At 40.9% G+C, this 23,535-nt stretch overlaps 1 long non-coding RNA gene across 4 annotated transcripts; it reads left to right on the top strand.

Annotated features, from left to right (window-relative positions):
- Nucleotides 1-19,097: 19,097 nt before the first annotated feature.
- Nucleotides 19,098-21,214, top strand: LOC117663503 (uncharacterized). 4 transcript variants are annotated; one of them, XR_009622508.2, is made up of 2 exons: nucleotides 19,098-19,125; nucleotides 20,407-21,214. It is a non-coding gene; the product is annotated as an uncharacterized LOC117663503 (long non-coding RNA). The 4 variants fall into 4 exon arrangements; XR_009622510.2 differs by having other exon boundaries at nucleotides 19,098-19,119; XR_004590724.3 differs by having other exon boundaries at nucleotides 19,100-20,175.
- Nucleotides 21,215-23,535: the final 2,321 nt, after the last annotated feature.

Consider the following 23,535-nt stretch of genomic DNA (forward strand, 5'->3'; position numbering starts at 1 on the left):
TCGCTCATTATTAGGTTTACACAATGCACTGATTCATAAGCTACACAAATGAAATAGGTTCATTCAACATGCTAAAACCACACGAACAGAACACAAACCCAGCCAAAGTTAACACGAACAGGCTTCCTATATTGTGTGACTGCAACTGCTAAACAAACCACGCCTTTTTGTAGTATAAATTCAGTCAATGGAATTTATTGACTAGAAGATATGCTGCAGATTATACTGTTAATCCAATTTATAATGTCAATACAACCTTTTATTTTTTTAAAAAAATAAATGATCTCTTGCTGTTTCTGTTTTACATAAATATTAAACATGGAACTAACAGTTTAGAAAGGGATCTCAGTGACTACCAATATAATATATGCTTATTTGCTTAAAAATAAGTCCCACTGTGTTCAACAGGCTTAGTCCCAGGAAGTGCACACATATTTCCAAACAGAATTATACAAAAAATGCAGTTTTATCATCTTCTGAATTGATGAAAGAGCAGTTTAATCATATCAATTACACTGATAATGCATTTACACTACTAGAAAAAAATATCATTTATCTCTGAATATATTGTTTTATGATAAAGCAAAGTCATGTTTTATTCTGGATCATAAAATGGTTCAGTCTTTAACCATGCAAATGTATACAGAGGCCTCTGTTACAAGCTTTTTTAAAAAAAAGAAGAGCCCAGATGTTGGTCAGGATTAAGGTTATACCAAACACATTCTACTCTGCCATATTCCAAACAAAATGAAGCAGACAGAAAATATGGACAAGGAGATAACAGGAATGGAACATTAGGGAAGAGAATTTTTACACAATCCTACTATATTCAGATTTACTTAGTGCAGGGGTGGGCAAATGTGGCTCTTTTACAACCTGTGGACTTCAACTCCCAGAATTCCTGAGACAGCAAAGCTGAAGTTCACAGGTTGTAAAAGAGCCACATTTGCCCACCCCTGACTTAGTGTATTTAGAACTGTACCATGTGAAAAAACACCTGGATTCAAAACATTAATAACTAATTTAATACTTGAGGTATTAATACCGTAGCACTATTCCTTAGATTTTAGAGATAAGAGCATCGGATGTATTAAGTGAACGGGAGTGTTTACGTTTCAAAAGTCATTAAAAGGAAGTGTGAACTATTCCATAAGAGTTACTATGTACATAGACTGGCTCTAAGGGAAAAGGTTTTGAAATTATGTATTCATACAAATTAACAATATAGGAAGATGGGTTGCAGGTGCAAATTCCAGAACACAAAGATATAAATTTAAGGAATAATCATAAAGGAAAAGAGTTGGGTGCTTTGCCCACTTGATGTCAATCCATTTTCTGGCTTTGTACATTAAACTTTATCCCAACCATGCTTTCCAAAATGTCATAAAGAGAAAACAAGTTAAAATATGGCTGGGGGCTGGGTAGGTGGACAAAGACATATTTGCATATTTGCAGTACAAAATTATCAAAGAGGCGAAAAGGATTAAGCCATCCCTCCTATCCATTAATCTTTTTTTTTTAAGTCCAAATCTTTAGCACTATGAGAAAAAGTGAGTCTATCTCAAATGTGCAAATTCTAACATTAAATGATTATAATTTGGCTTAAACATTCAGGTTTTTTTCATTTAATTATTATTTAATCATTGACTGGGTATCCTGTAAAATTCTATGACTAGAATGATAGTGAAAAGCCTTATCTGTTATCATCTTTTTAAAAAACTGCACACAGTGAAAAGGAATAAGAATGTTCACAGAATCCAGATTAAGAAAAGACCTATTTTAAGGAAGAGAATCTCACCAGAGTCACATACTTATTTACTTACTACAGATTTTCTATATCTCAGGTTTTACAAGACATTAGAGATATAAAATGCAATGATATAATGTTAAAAAGGTTTGATTTGTGATGGATTCTGAGTTTTTGATGTTTCTATAAAACTATAATATGGCAAACTCCCTTCTATGAATATGTCCTGTTCTATATTGCCATTAAATATACAGTAGTTGTAATACAGTAGGTCTGGCTCCAATTTCTGAAGAGAGCAAGCAAAAACTACTCCGGAATATGAAAAATTTCTGAACAGGATAACTTAAGGCAAATTTGTATTTATACAGATTAAACTGGCATAATTCCTTATTCAGCAATAATTAAAGGAGGCTATAATCAGTAATAAAAGGAATGAACAATCAACCTGATTCACAACTGAGCTGCAACTTAATTTCATTGAGAACAACCTTTACCACGGGTAAAAAAAAAAACAGGAACAATTTAAGGAGCTCTGAATATAATGGTCCTAATGCCCATTGTCTATCAATTAAACCCCCCCAGATACAGCAGCATTTACTTCCAAAAAGCATGCAAAGAATAGGATTGAAAAGCTATCATAAATTATTTAAACGTTTAAGTGATAAGGTCATGTATACATGACATCACATACATATGGCAAATAGATTGAGTAAACAAAATATTACCTCTTCCTAGGGGGAAATCCAGATGCTATGTTATTGAAAGCAAGATTTGGAGTCCTAATTCAGGAAAAGATCATAATTACTCCCAATTTGGAACTTGGCTTCTTGAGCCAATCCAATAGGATGGCATGTGAATCAGTGGTGAAATCCAATTTTTTTTACTACAGGTTCTGTGGGCGTGGCTTGGTGGGCGTGGTGTGGCTTGGTGGGCGTGACTTGGTGGGCGTGGCAGGGGAAGGATACTGCAAAATCTCCATTCCCACCCCACTCCAGGGGAAGGATACTGCAAAATCCCCATTCCCTCCCCACTCCTGGGGGAAGGATATTGCAAAATTTCCATTCCCATCCCACTCTGGGGCCAGCCAGAGGTGGCATTTGCCGGTTCTCCTAACTACTCAAAATTTCCGCTACCGGTTCTCCAGAACCTACTGGATTTCACCCCTGATGTGAATGTCCCTTACCACTTTTTGGTCTTTCTGTCCTTTATATGACTATTTCTGGGGAAGTCTGAACTGCATTGCATATAATGTAGGAAAATCAGCAAGATGACACTTGGATTTCCTGCATTGGTGCCAGTTTTCCAAAAGTCAATTGCTACTTTCTAGCATGTACATAACAAACAATGCAAACAATAACCAAAGTTTTTACTATATGAGCAGGGTATAGTAGTGGAAAATTTACACCTATAGGTTGTAAAAAAAATGCTTTTAAAAGTAAAAAAAGAGACTCTGACGATCACGTGGCTCAGCTGTGATCGTCAGAGCCTTTTTTTTTACCTTTTAAAAGCATTTTTTAAAAGAAGCAGCAAGCGGGCGACCAGGTGATTAGGTGGGCATGGGCGGGGGGGGCCAGGGATTTTTGCTACTGGTTCTCTGAACTACCCGTCGCCATTGCTACCGGATCGGCTGATCCAGTCTGAACCGGGAGCATTTCACTCCTGGCCCTGTGCCACATCTGGCCTTTTGCCTGTCCCTATCTGGTCCATGTGGATTGCTTTTATTTTGAAAGCGACTATTTGTTTTCAATTTATGTATGTGCATGTGTCCATGCCTATACACCTTCATGGCCCTACTGTTTTGGCCCTCCATAACAGTCCCAGTTTCTCATGTGGTCCCTTGGGGAAATTGCTCATCCCAGGACTGGAAAATGCGCTCTTGTGTTTTGCAAGGGAAATGCTTGTCTTATTGATAAAACTCCCTCAAAATGAGTCTTTAATATTCTAGCTTTATGCAGTGGTTAAGCCAGTTTTCCAGTTCAGATATCATAGGAAAATATAGTTTCATAAACCAGAAAAAAGTAAACAAGATAAGCAAAGCAAGGAGGAAAGGAAGAGGCAAGAAGGCAACAGTGATTTCTTTGCCCAAAATCACATTAAAAGGAAGCAGCAGCAATAGCACTAAGACTTATATACCGCTTCATAGTGCTTTTACAGCGCTCTAAGCATATTGCCCCCCAACAATCTGGGTCCTCATTTTACCTACTTTGGAAGGATGGAAGGCTGAGTCAACCTTGAGCCAGTGAGATTCGATCTGCTGAACTGCAGCTAGCAGTCAGCTGAAGTAGCCTGCAGTACTACACTCTAATCACTGCATCACCTCGGCTCTTTAATGCTCGGTTCATACATTGAACCAAATTATAATTCAGCTTGGTTTAAAACTCTTGTCAACCCAACTACTATAGCTGGAAAAGTGTTATCTATTAGCATAGGGGTCCATGTTTCACATGTTCTTGGCATTCCTGCAAAAATGGTTCTGGGGAATGGCTTTTCCCATTCACAGAATGGGCAGCCATAATTAGTTACAAAGCACCTATTTGCCAGAATGCTACCTACATTTCCTCTAAACTCCTCCTTCTGAAAAACATTTTCTACTCTCCTGTTTGCCTTTGATCTTTTCTTGGACACATGGGTGTATCTTCAAAGAAAGCACTGGGCTACAGGTATTCATCATTTTAATACATTAAGAAAACTTTTGGGCCCAAGTAGGAATTTAAATAATTTTTGAAAATAAAAAGGGAAACTATAGGCTGTCACATTGCTTTGTGGTGTATTCATTTCCTGTTTCTTAAATTACAATAATTTTGAATGAAGTAAAAGTTAAGTGGAACAGAAAAAATGGCAGACATGAAAGGAGATGTTTGTAAGCACCTTGGCATCCTAGGGCACCTTTTACTGGAGACTTCAGGCTTAGCATAATGTCTGCTTCAGTGGTGGGTTTTTACCGGGTTGGGCCGGTTCGGGCAAGCTGGTAGTGGCAATGGTGAGCTGAGAGTGAACCAGTTCTCTCTGACGGTTAGCTTGGCCCGCCCCTGCGTTATACCGGGGTACTTACGGGACCACCTTCTGCCACCAATTGCCTCCCACCAGCCAGTTTGCTCCCACAGAGAGGGCCTCCTCAGGGTGCCGTCGGCCAGACAATGTCGGCCGGCGACCCCCAGGGGGAGAGCCTTCTCTGTGGTGGCACCTACCCTCTGGAACAATCTACCCCCAGAGATACAAGTGATCCCAGACCTCCGGACTTTTCGTCGGGCCCTAAAAACCTATTTTTTTCAGTTAGCCGGGCTGTCCTGATTTTATGGTTGGTTTTAAAATTTGATATGGATTTTAATTGAAATGTTTTAAATTACGGGCCAAATTTATTTAATTATTTTAAACCCATTTTAACTTTTGTGTACAAATGTTTTATCTTGGCTGTTCACCGCCCTGAGTCTGAAAGGAGAAGGGCGGTATAGAAATCTAAGAAATAAATAAATAAATAAATACCTTATATTCGGTCGTTTCTAGCCCAGCTGAAAGGCGCGGCAGAGCGGATTGCCCCGTCTCAGCTGTTCCGTAATATATTACGCTTGTGCGGAGTGCGGGCAAAGCATGACACAAACCGGTGGTAACACCGGTTGAAACCCACCACTGGCTTGCTTCCTATAAAGATTAACCTATGAAATTGTTTAAATGCAGTTAAAATATTAAGAAGCTATAAGTGACAATATGCAATATATTTATCATCAATCAACATTTTGCAATTGTTATATCCACAACAGAAAATGCTCTATTTCAAAAGATAACAGATGTATTAATGGAAGAGCTAATTACTTTGGTTTAAAGTAATTCATTAGATAATTACTAGAGTTATGATACAGCTGAAACATGACAAAGATGCAGAAATGCTACAAAATCAAACCAAAATATATTGTTGCTCTCCATAAATCCAACTAAATCACAAGAGTGCAAAGAATCACAGAATACACAAAGCTAGCTATTCCTAGCTGACTTATTCCTAGAATACCGACATGTTTTGGGTGATACAGTATCTGGAGCACTAAGCTGCCACTCTAATGAAATTTGAGCACCACAGTGCCAAATAATAATAATAATAATAATAATAATAATAATAATAATAATAATAATAATAATAATAATAATTTATTATTATTAATTATTATTATTATTATTATTATTATTATTATTATTATTATTATTTGGAAAAAGTTGAAACTTCAGGCATTTAAGGACAAATTTAATGTAATGCAATATTAAAAATGATTTGTCTGTTCCTCATAAAAAGAACTGTCTAAATATCAAATTCCACTTTTCATAATCATCACTGTGGGGGAAACTGGCCTGTGTGCTTATTGAGTATACTCCTATATCTTCTGAGACATCCATCCATCCATCCATCCATCCATCCCAAAGCAAGTTTTCAACCTGTCAAATCTAGTGCGTTATGGGTAAATTAAAAAGAAAGTTCAAGAATGGGAGATAGTGACAGAACCAAATGAGTCAAATTTTAAATGGATTTTAAATTGGAATGTTTTAATCACGGCCAAAATTATTTAATTATTTTAAACAGTTTTTAGACTTTGTATGTTTGTATGTATGTCTTGTTTTTACTTTGGCTGTTCACCGCCCTGAGTCCTACATTGGAGAAGGGCGGTATAGAAATTTAAACAAATAAAATAAACAAATGTTCCTTACCACAAACATAAATTCCTAAATATATTTATTTAAAACTGTATTTATATTTTAAATAAACCAGGGGTGAAATGCTCCCTGTTCGGACCGGATCACCCGATCCGGTAGCAATGGAGGTGGGTGGTTCGGCAAACCGGTAGCAAAAAATCCCTGCCCCCGCCCCCATGCCCAGCTGAGCCGCACAATCATCAGAGGCTTTTTTTTACTTTTAAAAGCATTTTTTCTACAACCTGTTCGGCCGAAAAAATGCTTTTAAAAGTAGAAAGAAAGCCTCTGAGCATCGCGCGGCTCAGCTAGGATCGTCAAAGGCTTCTAAAAGCATTTTTTCTACAACCTCTTCAGAGCGAAGAGGTTGTAAAACAATGCTTTCAAAAGGCTCTGACGATCCCAGCTGAGTTGCCTAATCATCAGAGGCATTTAAAAGAAAAAAAACCTCTGCCGATCAGGCAACTCAGCTGGGATCATCAGAGTCTTTTGAAAACATTTTTTTACAACCTCTTCGCTGAAGATATTGTAGAAAAAATGGTTTTAAAAGTAAAAAAAAAATTGGCCACACCCACCCAGTCACATTACCCCACTACCACCAAGCCACACCCACAGAACCGGTAATAACAAATTTTAGATTTCACCACTGAAATAAACAAATTATCTCAGCAATTGGGTTTAAGTGCCCTTTGAACTTGAGGTTACATGCTGCTTAAGGCTGCAATACTATACCACAGTGAATTCATTGGTACCTGATTTAGTGTAGGACAGTAAGAATTGAATTGGTGATCAATGGCTTATATTTAGACTGCCCAACTCATAGGGACTGGATGGCATACAGTTAAAAACACAATGCAACAAAAAGGCAATCATCCCTTGACATTTTTTTCATGGATATACTTTCATTTCCATGTGATTTTTTTAAATATATATTTTACTCAGCTGCCTATTTTTATTAACCCAGTATTTAGCATCTTTTTGTTACCTTTGCTATTTCCTTGGCAATCGTTTTTTAATTCTCATCTCTGCTATGGACAGAATTATTTAGGATCAGACTAAAAGCTTATTGTATATATATATATATCATTCCTCACCCCACCTCACGGCTAAACCAAATGCCTACAAGCAGGATATACAGTATAAGACTGAATTCCCCAGCAAATGGCTGATATTTAAAGGCAGTCTGCTTTTACCACTTGGGCTATGCGTTATACATATCCACTCAAACACAGACTCCCTTGGGTTCAATGAGAATTACTTCCAAATAAGGGTGTGCTGGATTTCAGCTGAGGAGAACAATCTTTCCGCATTGATGAAGTGCAGGAGGATGAGATGGAAAGATCCCCTGCAGGACAACCTATTGTCCTGACATAGCGTCAGCAATTCTATTGCACTGCTGTTCTGCTTTAGCTACCATGGGGGTAGCTGTGCCCCTTCCATTAATTGCAATTGAAGAGAAATTGCTATGCTATGGGAGGTTTACACACCATTTTTTAAAAAAAAGTCAGATATATAAAAGGTTGAGGGTACATTTTCACACTGCCTCTAACATGCTCCATGCATATCCAATTCCCTCCAGTTGCTGGAAAGTGTAATAGTTGCTTTTTGGTGGAGCTCATGGCCGGACAGTATTTTTATTTATCTTTTATGTCACCTTTGCTTCCTCATATCTTGCTAATTTCAGCCTACTAAGTAATAAAAAAGAATCAGGAATATTTTATAAACATAGATAGTACATTTTTGGAATGTGCATTAGAGCCAGTCTAGCTGGAACTAGCAAGCAAGTCATTCCATTTGATTACAGAATCTGGCCATAATACTAAACATATGCACTTAAATCCCACTGAACTCACAGAAGTTAGTTATCTCGTTACAGTTGCTCAAGATTGTATTATCAGGCTTGTAAAAGTTGTGCTATAAAGTGTGGTATGAATATCCTGCAACTGCTAAATATTTTATTGATTATGGAAAGATATAGTTCAGGTAAAACAAGAGTATAACTGAAATATATATCAAAAAAATTGGACAAAAGATTAAGGTAACGTAAGCATGAGGGGTAGCCAAATTCAGAGAATACAGTAGTTTCTCTTTAACTTTAGTTTCCTACTATCGTCTTTTCTACATGGAATAAAGCTGCAGAAGCTTATCCTCATTTGTATCTGGTCAAATGTATTAATATACAAATACACATATGCACAACAAGGACATTATTTCACTGCAGATTTTTGCATTTACATTAGAATTGCCAATGCAGTTTCTAAAGGTATTATGAAACGTGTTGAGTCAGGATAGATTCAATAAGCAATTATGGATCTTATTTTACCATAGACTACCAAACACTATTATTAAATCATATTCAGTTTTGCACAATAAGCACATTAAAATGTACTTGTAATGTGCAATAAGATATTAATTTTTAACAATAAAAAAGAACATTCAAATAAGAGTTACATTTGAGAAATGTGATACACGAAAAGGTGTGTTGGAGAAACAGATTCGGTTCCAGAAAGAATATGTGCAGAAATTAAATGCCTGAAACACATAAACTGAAGCCTGTAACTGTTACTTTTAGTTTACCGTAATATGCAATATGTTAATTATTCATGGCCTATAATATTTATTAGATTTTTATCCCACGTTTACTGTAAGTAACTCAAGGTGGCAATCATACACAATACTCCTGCCTCCTATTTTCTCCACAACATCCCTGTGAGGTGAGTTGGGCTGAGTGTGAGTTACTACTCCATGGTCATCCAGTCAACTTTCATGCCAAAAGTGGGAATAGAATTCACAATTTCCTGGTTTCTAAGTAAGCATCTTAATCATTATACAAAACTGGCTCCTCAATTTATTATTTATTTATTATGGTTCACTGTGCAGTCAGCTAGATGTTTAGACTGGATTTGGCATTTTTATTACTACATATTAACACAGTGATCAGGGTAACAGGCAAAGAGGCACATCAGGGCCATGAGTACTGACAAGTATGAGGAAGTGCTAGGCTATTTCTGCAAGAATTATGCTACACAACTTGATCATATTGTCATAAGATTAACATGTTCTTTGTACAATATCCAAAGCTCTGTTAATATCCTGGACTAGCTTGTTATCCTGTCTAGACCAGAGTATAGATTCCAGCAAAGATTAGATCTTGACTGGCCCAGAACAATCCACACCACTCCTTGATTGGGTTATGCCGAATAGCCAGGCTCTATGCAAAAATGCGTTTTCTAAATCATTCCAAAAAATTAAATCGATGCGATTCAACAATCCGAAATAGTTTTTTTTAATTGAAACATTGCAGTGTTTTAAGTCAAAACATTATGATACTTTGAGACAAAATATAATTTCAGATGGAAAGAAATTAACATTATGAATCAAAAGGAGAGTTTGAAGTACAGCTGATCCACACATGTTTTGCCCTCCCACCATAGCAGGCTTCCCATGCTATTCTTCTATGGAGGCTTTTGGACTCTGCTTATGCTTTAGGCTGATATTTGAAAAGGGATAAAGGTGCAAAAGGGGGAGAAAATCAGTTTAAATCCTTGTTGGTGTAAAAGTTTCTGTTTCATTTCATTATGATCAAAGATCAGCCAAAAACACCATTCAGTACAAAACAAATAATATATCCCAACAAGTACTACTGTTACAAATTAAAACCCTAAAATCTTGTGCTGCCAGTAAACAAGATAGTGGCACTTAGCAAGCCCCAGTTGCCCATAAGTGGGAACTCAATAAACCTTACAATACTTAAAAGAAAGTTTGCCCTCCAGGAAGGTGAGGTGTACCTTTGAAGGCTTTCACAAATGGATCAAGTTTAATATAGAAAAATGAGTTCTTTTTCAAGTACAGGAACAAATGTAACAGAGAGCCTTAAACATATGGTAGGCATGGAGTAGGAAACTGTATGTATTCGATTTACATGGCCACCCACTCAAAAGGCAACTCTGGGCAGCTATCAAAGCTTAAAAACACAGCGTACAAAGGGAAAGGATAAAGTAATAAAACACCCTGGGGGACAGACGGGTAACTCTTACTATGAGGTACATATAACTGTGCTTTTTCCCAGATACGGGCCAGATACACTGCTAGGAAGTCCAGTCTTCATAGCCTACTCAAAGGCCAACCCAATTTTTGGGAGAATGCTGTTCCACAGGCAAGGCACCACAATAGGGAAGCCATGCCTCCTAGGTTTCGTAAGGTCACACTGTCTAACTGATGGAACCCAAAGCATACCAATTGTGCTGGATCTAGTGGTGGGTTGCTACTGGTTCGCCCCAGTTTGGGCAAACCGCTAGCGGTGGTGAGAGGCTCCACCCACCCTCCCAGACATCATCAAATACAGTCTGCGCATGTGCAGAAGCTTCTGCGCATGCGCAGTGGTGCACATGCGAGCTAAGTGAGTGCACATGCACAAGCGAACTGGTAGCAAAGGTAAGTGAAACCCACCCCTGGTTGGATCATATAGGACCATGATGGCGAACCCATGGCACGCGTGCCACAGGTGGCACGTGGAGCCATATCTGCGGGCACGCGAGCCATTGCCCTAGCTCAGATCCAGCGCGCATGAGTGCACCAGCCAGCTGATTTTCAGTTGGCCCCGCCCATGCTGCCCCTCCCCTTCCAGGAGTCTCTACACAGGCCATTTTGGATGCCAGGTAAGTACGGGGCTTGCGCAAGGCTCTGGGAGGGCATTTTCGGCCTCTGGGGAGGGTGGGGGAAGCCATTTTCGCCCTCTCCAGCCTCCAGGAAAGCTTCAGGAACCTGGGGAGGGCAAAAAACGAGCCTACCAGGCCCACTGGAAACAGGCCGTTTCCAGTCTCCGGGGGGCTGGGAGAGGCCGTTTTTGCCCTCTGGAGGCTTCAGGTAGGCCTGCTAGATCCAAAACGGGGCACGAGGGGGTTGTGTGCGCATATGTGGGGAGCGTAGGGGGGTCACATGCACATGGGCGGGGCATGGGGCATTGAATTATGGGTGTGGGCACATGTGCACATGACCGGTCCCACACTCCCCCCCCCGCTTTTGGCATGTGACGGCAAAAAGTTCAGCCATCACTGATATAGGGTAAGCAGAGGTAAATGATGCCACAAATATTCATGCCATGAAGGGTTTTATAGATAACAAACAGCACTTTGAATTGCACCCAGAACATTGGTAACAAGTGCAACTCACAGAGTAGCAATGTTACATGGGCATTTTGAGATGTACCCATAGCTACAGATAATCCTTGATTTACAAGAGTTCATCAAATGATCGTTCAAAGTTACAATGGCACTGAAAAAAGTGTCTTATGATCGGTTTTCACACTTATGACCATTGCATGTGACCCTTGGTCACATGATCAAAATCCAGATGCTTGGCAAGTGGTTCCTACTTATGACAGTTGCAATGTCCCGGAGTCATCTGATCCCCTTCTGACAAGCAAAGTCAATGGAGAAGCCAGTTTCACTTAATAATCATCACAGCTGACAAGGAAGTCTTAATTTCTGCAAAAACCCTCTTAGCCACAAGTGTTACCTGCTTTTCTTACAGGATCCAGGTAGCAACCCCAAATTATATACCAATCCTACAATCTGATCAGGAACCAATGATGAAAGATCTCTGGACTTGGGTCGCTCACATCCCCAGCCATTCAGTCTTTCTAAGGAAAAATTTAAGCCTATTTATTTCCATCCAGAATCCCAGAGCCATCAGACACTAAGACAGAGCCTTGACTTTGTTACTTGCTCAGTCCAGGGTTGATACAGTATACTGGTGATATCTAGCTGGTGCTAGCAAATGTTCTCGCCCATTGCAGCCTCATGTAGATGCTATATGGAAGTCGGGATAACATTAAGCCCTGAGGCACCCGATAGCCAGTGGCGGGATTCAACCCATTTAACAACCGATTTGCTGAAAATGTGAGTGCACGCATATGTGCAGCTTCCATGCGGCGAGGGTTGACCGAGCAGCCTTTCAGGGCCTGCCCAGCTCCATTTTTGTTCTCCAGGGCAGCGGCTGCTTCGCTGCTGCTCTTGCAGCAGCGGAGAGACGCAGCTACTGACCCAGAGATCACATGGGGTGTCTCTGCGAGTGACCAAGCCTCAGCAAGGGACGGCTGCAAGATCTCCGCTGCAACCAGCTAAGAAGAACCATCCGGTAGTTTGAGGCCAGAGGTGAGCGGGCGAAGGCTCCGGGGCAAGGCTGGAGCTGGGGAATGGCACGTTCCCCGACCCGACCAAGGCGGGTGGAGGCTCTGGGGCAAGGCCAGAGCATGGCATGTCTCTGGGCCCCAACCTGAAACGAAGGGCAAGCGGGCAGTATGCTTACCTTTGGTGAGCAGAGCACGAAGACGCAGAGGTGAGGTACAGAGATTAGCTAGACCGTGTGGCGAAGGAAATATAATATATAGGGTGGTCGATTTTACCGGTTCTCTGATCTGCACAAAATCATAACAAGTTCGCCCGAATCAGTCCGAACTGGCTGAATCCCACCCCTGCCCATAGCTAAAACTAGATCATGGAGATGAACTGTAAATTTGGTATTAACGAAGCAACTGAGTACAAAGTAACCTTTAATCCTACCATTTTGTAATGACAGAATGTAGGAAATCTAAATGTGACTTTATACCTCAGGTAAAGATACTTGTAAATTAAGCCCAACTCCTAATGCCTGCATGTATCCTATATATTTGGGGTAGGAAAGTTATTTTGAGGTTGTTTTGGTAAAACATTTGGATTCAAACCAATCAACTGCAAATAATCCTGAATCAATTAAAGTATCTTCATCTACCTGCCATCTGCACTTTTCTTCCATGATCCCCGTTTTTACCGCACGTAAATATATAATTTCTTAATTTAATTTTCAAACTATAAAAGCCAAAATAACACAAGATTCTCATAATAAGACATAAACATCACTGCATTAAGTAATTAAGCCCAGACTTTCTGGGATTCTGGTGATGTATAAATAATAGTATGTTAAAAGAAGTAATGGTCTCTAGCTATCAATGTTCAATAAGCATTCTACTATGGAATATTTTATCCATATTCTCCCTAAATATTCTTCTAAGACCTGGACAAGATTAACTAGAATATGATATTAGGATATTCACTGACACTCAAATCACAAAACAATTAAGTTTACTATTACCTCACTTCCCTTTTCCATTAGATTATCCCAGAGTATGTATCATCACCTCCTCCTCCTACCTTCTTCTCCCTCTCATCCTAACCAATGATTCCTATGTCTCTCATTTTAAATCTCAGATCTCTTAATTTTAAACTATCTAGTCCTTATTTCCCAGCTGTAAACTAGTGATGGGGCAAAATCAATCTATGGACCCACTTGGTCCCATACGTATTTCTTTGCATTCTCTTAAATTGCCTGTAAGAAAATATGATGATCTTTGTGACGATTTTGTCACTCCTATCCTTAAATACATATATTAAATTATTATTACATCTAACCACCAAACTGTGGTTAACCATTTTTCTTTGACGTATAAAAATTAAAATCAGAATGTACAAAAAGCACTGATGAAGTAAAATACATGTTGCTCATTAATACTATTTTGAAGGGAATATTTTACAGACCATTGGCCTTCGTATTGTATTCATGACACTCACCTAATTGGGATGCAGTATGAGAAAATAAGCTTTTCTAACAATACTAATATAGTCAAAAAGTAAAACAAACAATTCTGCAAAATGCTCTTATGTATCTGTAAAGCCTCAGTGCATTTGATCAAATGTTCAATCACTCCTATGACTGTTTAGTAAAACTATATCTTGCTAGGCTTAATGTAGGGCTGGTTGGTGCCCTGAAAAGCCTTCCCCCTGCTTTTTAATAAATTCCTTGTCTCTTTTAAATTTTACATATTGTTTTTATGTTTTTAATATTTTATTGTACACTGCCCAGTCCCTGTGTAAGGGAGATGGGTGGTTCTTAAATATGACAAATATATAAATAAATAAAACAAATTTATATGCATAACTAGAGGAAAGTCATTTTCAACTCAGTTCTGAAAATTCACACAGAAGAGTGACATCAGTGATAAGGTTCACATGGATAATATTAAGCAATAATGTTTACTAGGTTTAGCGAATTGTGTAGATTTAGCCATAGTTCTTTGTAAGCCAGTTTGATTTAGAATAATACATGAAACCAAACAACTGTGGGTTAACAAATCATAGTTCAGCAAACAGTGGTTTAACGTAACAAGAAACTAGATTCACCTCAGACTTCAAAATTGTAGTTAAAGTCTTATAAAAACTATTTTATCTCTTAGGTCATGGGTGTCAAACTCGTGGTGTCATGTTGCTGTCATGTGATGTTTCATGATGTTCTTTCCCTTTGAGGAGCTGGAGTGGCCATGGCTTGCACGTGACACATCTGGCCAGCAGGCTGCCAGTTTGACACCCCTGTCTGAGGTAATAAATATTATAATTCTAGTATGGAGCTCTATTCATGATATATTTCACCTGGTTATTGAATTAACTGATTTTCTTGGTTTGCTCAACTCACTGAACCGCAAATTAAAGCAGGCTGAGATTGCACAACATACTAAATCTTAAAAACAGATAAAACCAAAATGAATATTAATGCTTAATACGTAGTTGCTTGATCCTTGCATAATTTAACATATATAAATAGATCCTATCTATATAATATATAAATACACTACCATTTCTATCATATTCATCTTGAAGATATTAACGAGGTTTGTGTTTCAGCAAATAACAACTGTATTACCTAAACTATTTTACAGTGCAATCCCTTATATCTTTTCTCAAAAATAGCCTCACTGAATTCATTGGGATTTACTTCCCAATAAGGGGTTTATAATTGCAGCTCCAATGGTGATTAAAAAAATTGATAGAATTTATGTGTCCACATGAGCATTAATGGCATGAATGGAATCTCCTACTTCGGTGTTACCAAGTGTAATCTGTCTGCTGAGAGAAAACGCAAAACTGGTTAAACATTCTCTCTAGCTACGCATACATAACCTGCAAGCATTTCATTAACATTTATGATTCTAATCTGTGTTGAAATAACTTCTGTGCTTCAACAGATGGGGGAAGGGGAAATAATTGAAATATACCAAATATGCATTAAGAAACAAAAAGCCTATCTCCTATTTCTGACAGATTTTTTTTTTAAAGAAAAGGTTAAATATTTGGTGAACCAGAAGAAATTATAAAGATAATTGCAAAGGCGGAACTTTTTAGCAAGGGTATTCTATACATTAACAGTATATCTCAGGAACAACACATTCGATACAAATTAAGAACCACCATTGCTAATTGTTGTGAAGCAGCTATATGTCTGTTTTCCAAAGCAGTGAGCAGTTGTGTGTGTAGTGAGCTGTTAGATGTGACAACAAAATCAGCCGTGCAGATGCAGGGTTGGGTCTGGGAGTTTTTGACTGGTAGAGAAAACCAAACATAGAAAAAGCTGGGAGCTTTCTTTTCAGGACTAATGGGAGGGAGGCAAGTCATGGGAGCCTTGCTGGGGGATGGGAAGAGTGGAGGGGGAGGGGGAAATGCAGAGCAAGGCCTGAGAATTATCCTCAGTCCTCTGTTCAGCAGGACTAACAGGAAGATGTGAAGCCTTTGTAGCTACAAATGGGAGGAGAAAAACCAGCAAGAATCAACTTGAACATTCTTAGGGGGTTTGCCCTATTTCTCAGGGTTAATAGAGTAAATAAGACATACTAAATCGGTCGAAAACAAATCTTCCAATCATTGTCTTTGCCCATCTCCTAGCTAGTTTAATTGGAGGACATGAAATTCTGGTAAAAATCCAGAGTTAGGATTTGTGGAGTCCTAGTGCTATGCAATGGACCTGAACAATCTTAATTTTATTTAACTGGGAAGCAGACTCAACATATAATTGTCAATGGGAATAAAATATCCAAGCAAGAAGTGGTACCAGATAATTTTATTAGGAAAGGGAAATTAATTAAATCCAAGATTTTGATAAAAAAAAATCAGTATGTATAATAATTTTAATTCAGCTTGATTCCCGTAAAAGGATTCCGTGAAACTGTATTTCAAAATATGACAAGATTAGACTTGCCTGTTTAAACTGGAATTTAATGAAGAAAGCAGAAATATAAACCTATGAGGGTTTTTTTGCAGAATTAATGGAAAGAAAGGTATGCTCAAGAGGAACCGCAAAATACATTAAATAATCATAAACTAGTCAACAATTTACAATGGTAGTGTTTTTACAACATGCTAAATCAAAATAAGCATTAGGGCCAGATTCACACAAATACTAAGCTATACGTATGTTTGTATGGTATGTTAATCACAGGCTTATAGTACTTAGATTTTACTCAACCTAATTTCCGGAGTCCACATAACATGTAAATATACTATCTCTTCACAAAGTGCTTGGCTAAAATGTGATTAATTACTGTGATTCAATGCATTTCTGCTCAGCTGTTGTGATTTGTAAAACCATGGATTACAGTTCAAGCACACCTTGTGAACAAAGCCTCATTCTTATACATTAACTATGTCTGCAAGTCTTTAAAAACAAGACTGTGTTTTAGAAAAGTGTGGTTAAGTGAAAATCTAGAAAGCCAGATTTTACCCTTTTTATAAAGTTTTCCAGCTTTTGTCCAACAAAACACCTCTGAATCCGAAGACACTCATTCTTATTAAGCATTTCAGCCACCTTCGCCAAAGCTGAGCCATAGCCCAATAGTTTACAATTCTGGGCAGTTGAAAACTCTGACAAAACCCTCCCTTTATTATGTATCTCAGTTGCTGTTCACTTAGCCAAGATACAGGGAAACAATAATGAGCCACTGACACACCTAAAAAACGGGCTCTGCCAAAGAAGCCTCTGTGGGAACAATGCAAAAAAGTCTCTTTCCCGCTTGGCTGGTGGTGAAAACGAGTTCACGGGAAGTCGCCGAATCTCTTTGGAAATTTGGCCCCCATTTAAGCAAATAAACTCCTACCTGAATTCTGTAGGACTTTTGTTTCCCGAAATATGCCTAGGTTCTGTCTCTCTCCGCTCTCCCCCCCCCCCACCTTCACTTTTTCTGGCTGGGTTGAATTTGGCTTTCTCAAATTCCGTTGTTTCGACTTAAGACGAAACCCCCGAATCGTTTCGTCTATAAGTCAGCTGCGAACTCAGCCTGCGTGTTGGATTGCGATTTTTAAAACCTTTAATCTGCCCCGGATCCAAGGCAGAAAAATAGCCGCAGGTGAGACGGTTCCCATCGGTTCCTTCTCGTGGCTATTTTCTCACGTTCACCTCCGTCTGACCAAGGCCGCCCCCCCCTCTCCATTTTGGGGAACCCCTCCCTGCTTCATTCTGCTACAAGCAAAGGTCTCTCTCTCTCACCCCTTTTTCCTAACTTTTCACCTCCTCCCTGCCTGGGCGTCATTTCAATGCTTTTTTCCCCCATTTCCGTCCGACCGTCGCTTTTGCAGCAGGGCGACCTTGCTGGACAACGTGGAGGTGGTGGTGGTGGGGGGAACGGACGGACGTCGGTACCACAGGGAAGGAAAGCGCCTGAGGGGGGGGAAAAAAAGGACTAGGCGCTTTCCCTCCCTCCTCTCTCGGATCGGAAGGGTGTCTACCCTGACTCACTTCCAGAGAAGCTCCGGCCATGTGAAACGTCTCCTCTTAGGGAGGAAAAACGCGTTTGTTTCGGTCAATCTGTGGGGGCAACTCTGACGTTGAGCCAATGTTTGCACTCTGCGATCAGGTGTTTCGCGAGTGAATGCCTGCATTGGGAGAGGGGGGTGATTTATTATTATTATTATTATTATTATTATTATTATTTAAAAAAAGAAGCTATCATTAAAACTACTCCAGGCGAAGGAAACACCCCCGAGACCGGTGTAAAATAGCCCGCAGGTCCACCGTGGCGAGCTGCAGATAGCTCGTTATTTCCACGCGCATCAGGAAAAGTGGCCCTCCGAGGCGAGGCTTCCTTGCCCGAAAGCGGAGCCACGCGGGGGTGCGGGGAGGGCTGCCTGGAAGCGGCCCACCTTGGGGCTCGTGGCGAGGAGGAACGAGGCCGCCTCCCCCTGGCTCTGGGCGAAGAGGAGGGCAGGCTCGTCACCGGAGCTCGCTCGCTGCCTCGGCTGGGGCTTGGCGTCTCTGAAACTCGCTTGAGAAGCGCCCCCGGCGAGGGAGCGGAGTGGGGGGGGAGGGGGGGAGGCTGTTCCCAGCTCCGAGCCGCGTTTTCCCGCTCGCTAAACGAGCTCTTCGGCTCTCTCTCTCTCCTCTCACGAGCCGCCCCCCCCTCCCCACCGACTTCCTCGCGGGCCTCCGGATGCTTCCGCCGCGGCCGGGACTCGTTCTTTCCCCTCCCCCCTCCCTCCAATCTAAAACGGGCGCATATTTCCCCCCCCACACACACACACACCCTCCCCGCTAGTAAAAGGCCGTCTTGAAGGGGGTGCCAAAAGCCAGTCCGGACTCCCAAGCGGGCTTTTCCCCTCGCCTGGAGTCTCGGGAGGGGAGCGAAGTTAAAAAAAAAAAGAGTTGGGTCTCGGGAACTCTTTGACGTGGTTGCCACAGGCTCGGCGGAAGGTTCTGGCGAAGAAGAAGAAGAAGAGGCGGCTGAGCGATACCGCCGCTCGGCGCTTCCTGGAAACTCCCGCTTAGGAGCGGGTGGGGCCGTCAGGCGCGGGGGCGGGGAGAACGTCCTGCCCTGTGAGAGGAGTGGGCGGGTAGTCCGTCAGGTGAAGGTGAAACTCAGCCCCGGGCCGAGGACGGAGCTCCGGAGTAACCAAGCGTGTGCTTGTCCTACGGGGGGAGGGGGGGCGTCGCTTTGGGAGTATATGTGGGGGGGAGGGGGGCAGACAACCGACCCCCCCTCCATTTTGAAGGGGACACGGTTGACACCCCCCTCAAAGAAATCCAGCCCCAAAGAGAACTCATCTCCCATCCTCCAAAGAGGAGCGCACAAAGACCCCCCCCTCTCTACACCCCCCCCCCGGGAAAATGCTTGTGGAGCGGCACGTCGCCCCCCCCCCACAAGGAGTCTCGGGGAGCTTGGCTTCATCACAGAACTGCCCCTCCCCCCGGGGTGGGGGCCGTGGGGGGGGGAACTCCCCCCCCAGTTCCCAAGATTAAAAAAGAGGCTGGGGGGGAGGAAAGAGTAAACCTGAACCCCCAAATCAGCCAAGCGAAGGAGCCCTTCCTGCTGACCCCACCCCCCAAAAGGAGGCTGGACCGCCCTTCCCAACGAAGGGATGCAACTTTTCCCCGCGCGCCTCCATCCCCAAAAGAGTTAAGCAAGCAAACAGCCTCCCCCTCCCCACCCCCGAAAAAAGAAAAAAAAAAAAGCGGGGAGGAGGAGAAGCAGCAGCAGCAGCAGCCCCGCTTCCTGCGGATTTGGAAATCGAGCGCAGGAGCGAAAAGAAAAAAAAAAGCTTTTGAAAGCGCCCTCCCCGCTTTTCTCTCTACGTTTAGTTTGCTAGCTCTCCCTGCCTCCCCCCCCCACCTTACACACGCACGCACTCCCCTCCCCTCCTTTCAGAGACCTTCAATTTATCCCATCGCCAAGCTGCATGTCAGCTGGGAGGTGGGGAAGAAGCTGGCTGCAAACTGCAGAGGGTTAATGGCAGAGAACTGCGCTGGGGGGAGGGGAAGGCCGCCTTTGCAAATGGAAACATCGCTACAGAAGCATTTAGCACAACCGAGAGGGAAAACGGCCCAACTGCAAGGAGGGAAGGAAAAAAACTCCCTTTGCTGCCCTCTGGTGCCAGATCTTGCCAAAAGGAAGCGAGAAATGGGTACAGTAATATGGGTACCTAAACTGGGGGAAGCAGGCAAGGGGGTGTGGCCCTTTTTTTTTTGGCTTTGGTGGGGTGGGGTGGGCGGAAGGCTAATTTGGATTGAAATACAGATGTATATTTTTGGAAGGCAAAGGAGGTTAGCTCAAGTTCAGCTGAAGTTTTGCTGCCACGGACTGCATCTCTCTCTATTTTACATTTCTGTTTTGTAAGTTTTTAATTCCCTTGAAGGCTTTATCTGTGAAGTTTGGATGAGGAGTTGAATTAGGCAAGGAAAAAGCCAGTGGAAGGTTGTGAAAGTGGAAGGTCAGAGACTCCATGGTTATTCAGGGGGCTGTGTGGGCAAGGCATCGATTGATTACACGTTTACCCAGAATCAATTCTTAGCATCAACACAGATGGACCTTTTCCAGGATGAGTTTCCTGGCTTGTACTTTAAGGTCTCCCTGTAATTCAGTTCATTCACTTGGCTGCTGGTTGTATATTTCTTTTTCCTTTTATCTTTCCTGTCTATCCATAATATTCTCAGGAATGAGCCTTACATCATCCGGTCTACCAAGTAGCCTTGTGTGACCAGTTGGTGTTCCTTGAAAAATAATCCATTGCCAGCAGACTTCACCACCACCAGGAAGAATCCACCACAGATAAGATTTTGGCAGCTGTTTTCATTACAGAAACAAGACTGTACCACAACATCTGCAAGTCTCATGGACACTGCCAGCTCCAGTGCTGCTGCCACGCCTTAATTGCCAAACAGCTGATTGGCACACCAGGATTCCTTTGCTGGTGTCTATAATTTTTAAAGGATGAATATGATTTTTTGCCCTCTTAGCACATTGTGCAACACCAACATTCTGTTCTGCTTCTTCAAAGTCTTGCTTTCAATTTCGTAGTGTGTCATAAAGAAAATCATTGCTTATGTATTTCTGATATTTGTGAAAGCTAGTTGTCAAACTTGTGTGCCACTAATCTCACTGCCTCACTTGAGGCAGTTTTCAGACATTGAAGAAAATCCAGAATAAATCATTAAAACAATAAAGATCTTTTTTTTAAATTTGATTTATATGCCGCCCTTCTCCGAAGACTCAGGGCAGCTTACAATGCATTAAGCAATAGCCTTCATACTTTTGTATATTTTATACAAAGTCAGCTTATTGCCCCCACAATCTGGGTCCTCATTTTACCTACCTTAGAAAGGATGGAAGGCTAAGTCAACCTTGAGCCTGGTGAGATTTGAACTTGCAGTAATTGCAGGCAGCTGATGTTAATAACAGTGCTTTAGTCCACTGCGCTACCAGGCTCCTTAATGATAGACATGTCATGGCATCTTTTCCAAGGCCTTGATTGTTAGCTTACCAAGTGCTAGTTTGCAGATTGCTGATTCTGGATTGCTGATTCCTTTACTATTTGTTGATTTGATTTATATCCCATCTTTATTCTTTTTACAACTCAAGGTAGTATATAGATAAAAGCAGAAACTGTTCATACTTCAACTTCTTTGTTATCACTGTTAAGGTTAGTTGCTGACCCATTGGCAGTAGTTTGATCTTCATGTTTAACCTTAATGCCATTTTTTCCCCACTGTGCTCCTTGCCTTTCATTAGTAGGTAATTTGCATTTTCAGCTATCAGAATAGTGTAATCAGGACAACATTCTGATATTTCTTCGTCCAGCTTTAAGACCATGTTCGTCTTCCACTCCAGCTTCCCTCAGTGCATATTCAGCATATACGGTAGGTTTGTGAATCTGGATTGTAGCTTCCTGTCCTGTGTATAGGTTTTGGATGAGATTCCCATTTTCCGAAAGGCATTTTACACTATTGACACAATCCAAGACCTACCTGTAATCAGTGAAGCACATTTTTCTTTTGGGTATTCTTTGGTTTCTCAGTTATCCAGCATGAACCGGAAAAATATATTTTGTTCTTTGTCTGTTTTACCTAGAAAAATCTACGGCAGAGCATACTGGTCTGTAGATCAGCCAGTTATATTTTAGGCAGATACATTGTGCAAACCCAGTTCCAGTATGTTGTGCAAACACAGGAACTTTGGTTCAGTCAATGAAATAAGCATTCTGTATGTTCACAGTTACTGTTAGGGAAGGATTTACCTGGTATTTACCATAGAAATTAAGTTCTGGTAGAAGCTGTTACAAATGGATCATCCCTCATTCATCGCCTGGATATAAATCAGAAGCCCTAGCCTAGCCCAAGCAGAGGACAAGTACTATAAAAAGATTCATGTAGAGAGAAAAAAATCTAGCTTAACCAAGTCTTTCCAGCTACAGTAAATCCTAATTTAGTACGATAAGTTGCTATTGCCTTCAAGACATTCCCCTTTACATAAAGCAAAAAAAGGAATTAGTACTATATACTGTATTAGCTGGATACCGGTGCTTCGCTACGAAACTCTGATTGGGCATGATAAATTGAACTAACCAGTTTTGGAGTAACGCCTGGGTAGATTCCACAACAGTCTTGTATTATTTTGAACCCTGAAATAAGCGCTTGGCCTTATTGCCATGCGCTCAAAAGCCCGATTGGGCTTATTATCAGGGCAAAGGTGCTTCATATCTGGCATCACACTGGATCCAATGCAGATTTCTCTGCTTTAGTCCAAATAGTGCACAGTAACTCATGGTTGGCCTTGGTTACCATGGACATCCAGCCAAGTGCTGGTGTAATTGATAAAGCCCTATAGGCTTGGCTCCTACTTGCATGGTTACTAGCCATGCTTTTTTTCATGTATATCATTATATGCTCCTCAATTTTTCTCTGTGGTCATTAAGTATTTTCAAGCTCAACCATCTTCCTTTAAAACTTCTTTCATGATATTTTTATATCACTGGAACTCTTTGAGCTCCTCTAAACTTTTTAGTACTTCCCTCATATACAGTATAGATTTAACCACTCTAGCTACATATATACTTAGAGTAAATTTAATATTTATAAATAATATGTGGTAGTATTTATACTCTGTATTGCCTTGTCTTTTTCAAACACTTTCCATTGTCTCAGTATTTTTTTTAGGCAATAGAATACATATGTACACATATTACATTTTTAAACCGATTATGTCAAAATAAGGACTTGATAAACTGCTGATATCTAGTCAATAAACTGATTAAGCTGCAGGAGCTTCCCCTTCAGTCACGGAAGCGTACTTATATTTAGGCCAGGGACTTCTTAAAAAACAGTGTAATACATTACATTACTTCTCTTCAGACGCAAATGCATAGGTACACATACAAATCCAACGTGCTTAGCCTAGTAAGATATTGCAAGACATAAAGATTGCTCTTTATGCTTGCCTTTATACTCCCTCAATTTAGTCTGAACGTGCAAGACAATTGAATTTGGTG

Source organism: Pantherophis guttatus, chromosome 10, assembly GCF_059756535.1.
Source record: "Pantherophis guttatus breed Tessera chromosome 10, ASM5975653v1, whole genome shotgun sequence".
In the NCBI taxonomy this organism is placed as follows: domain Eukaryota; kingdom Metazoa; phylum Chordata; class Lepidosauria; order Squamata; family Colubridae; genus Pantherophis; species Pantherophis guttatus.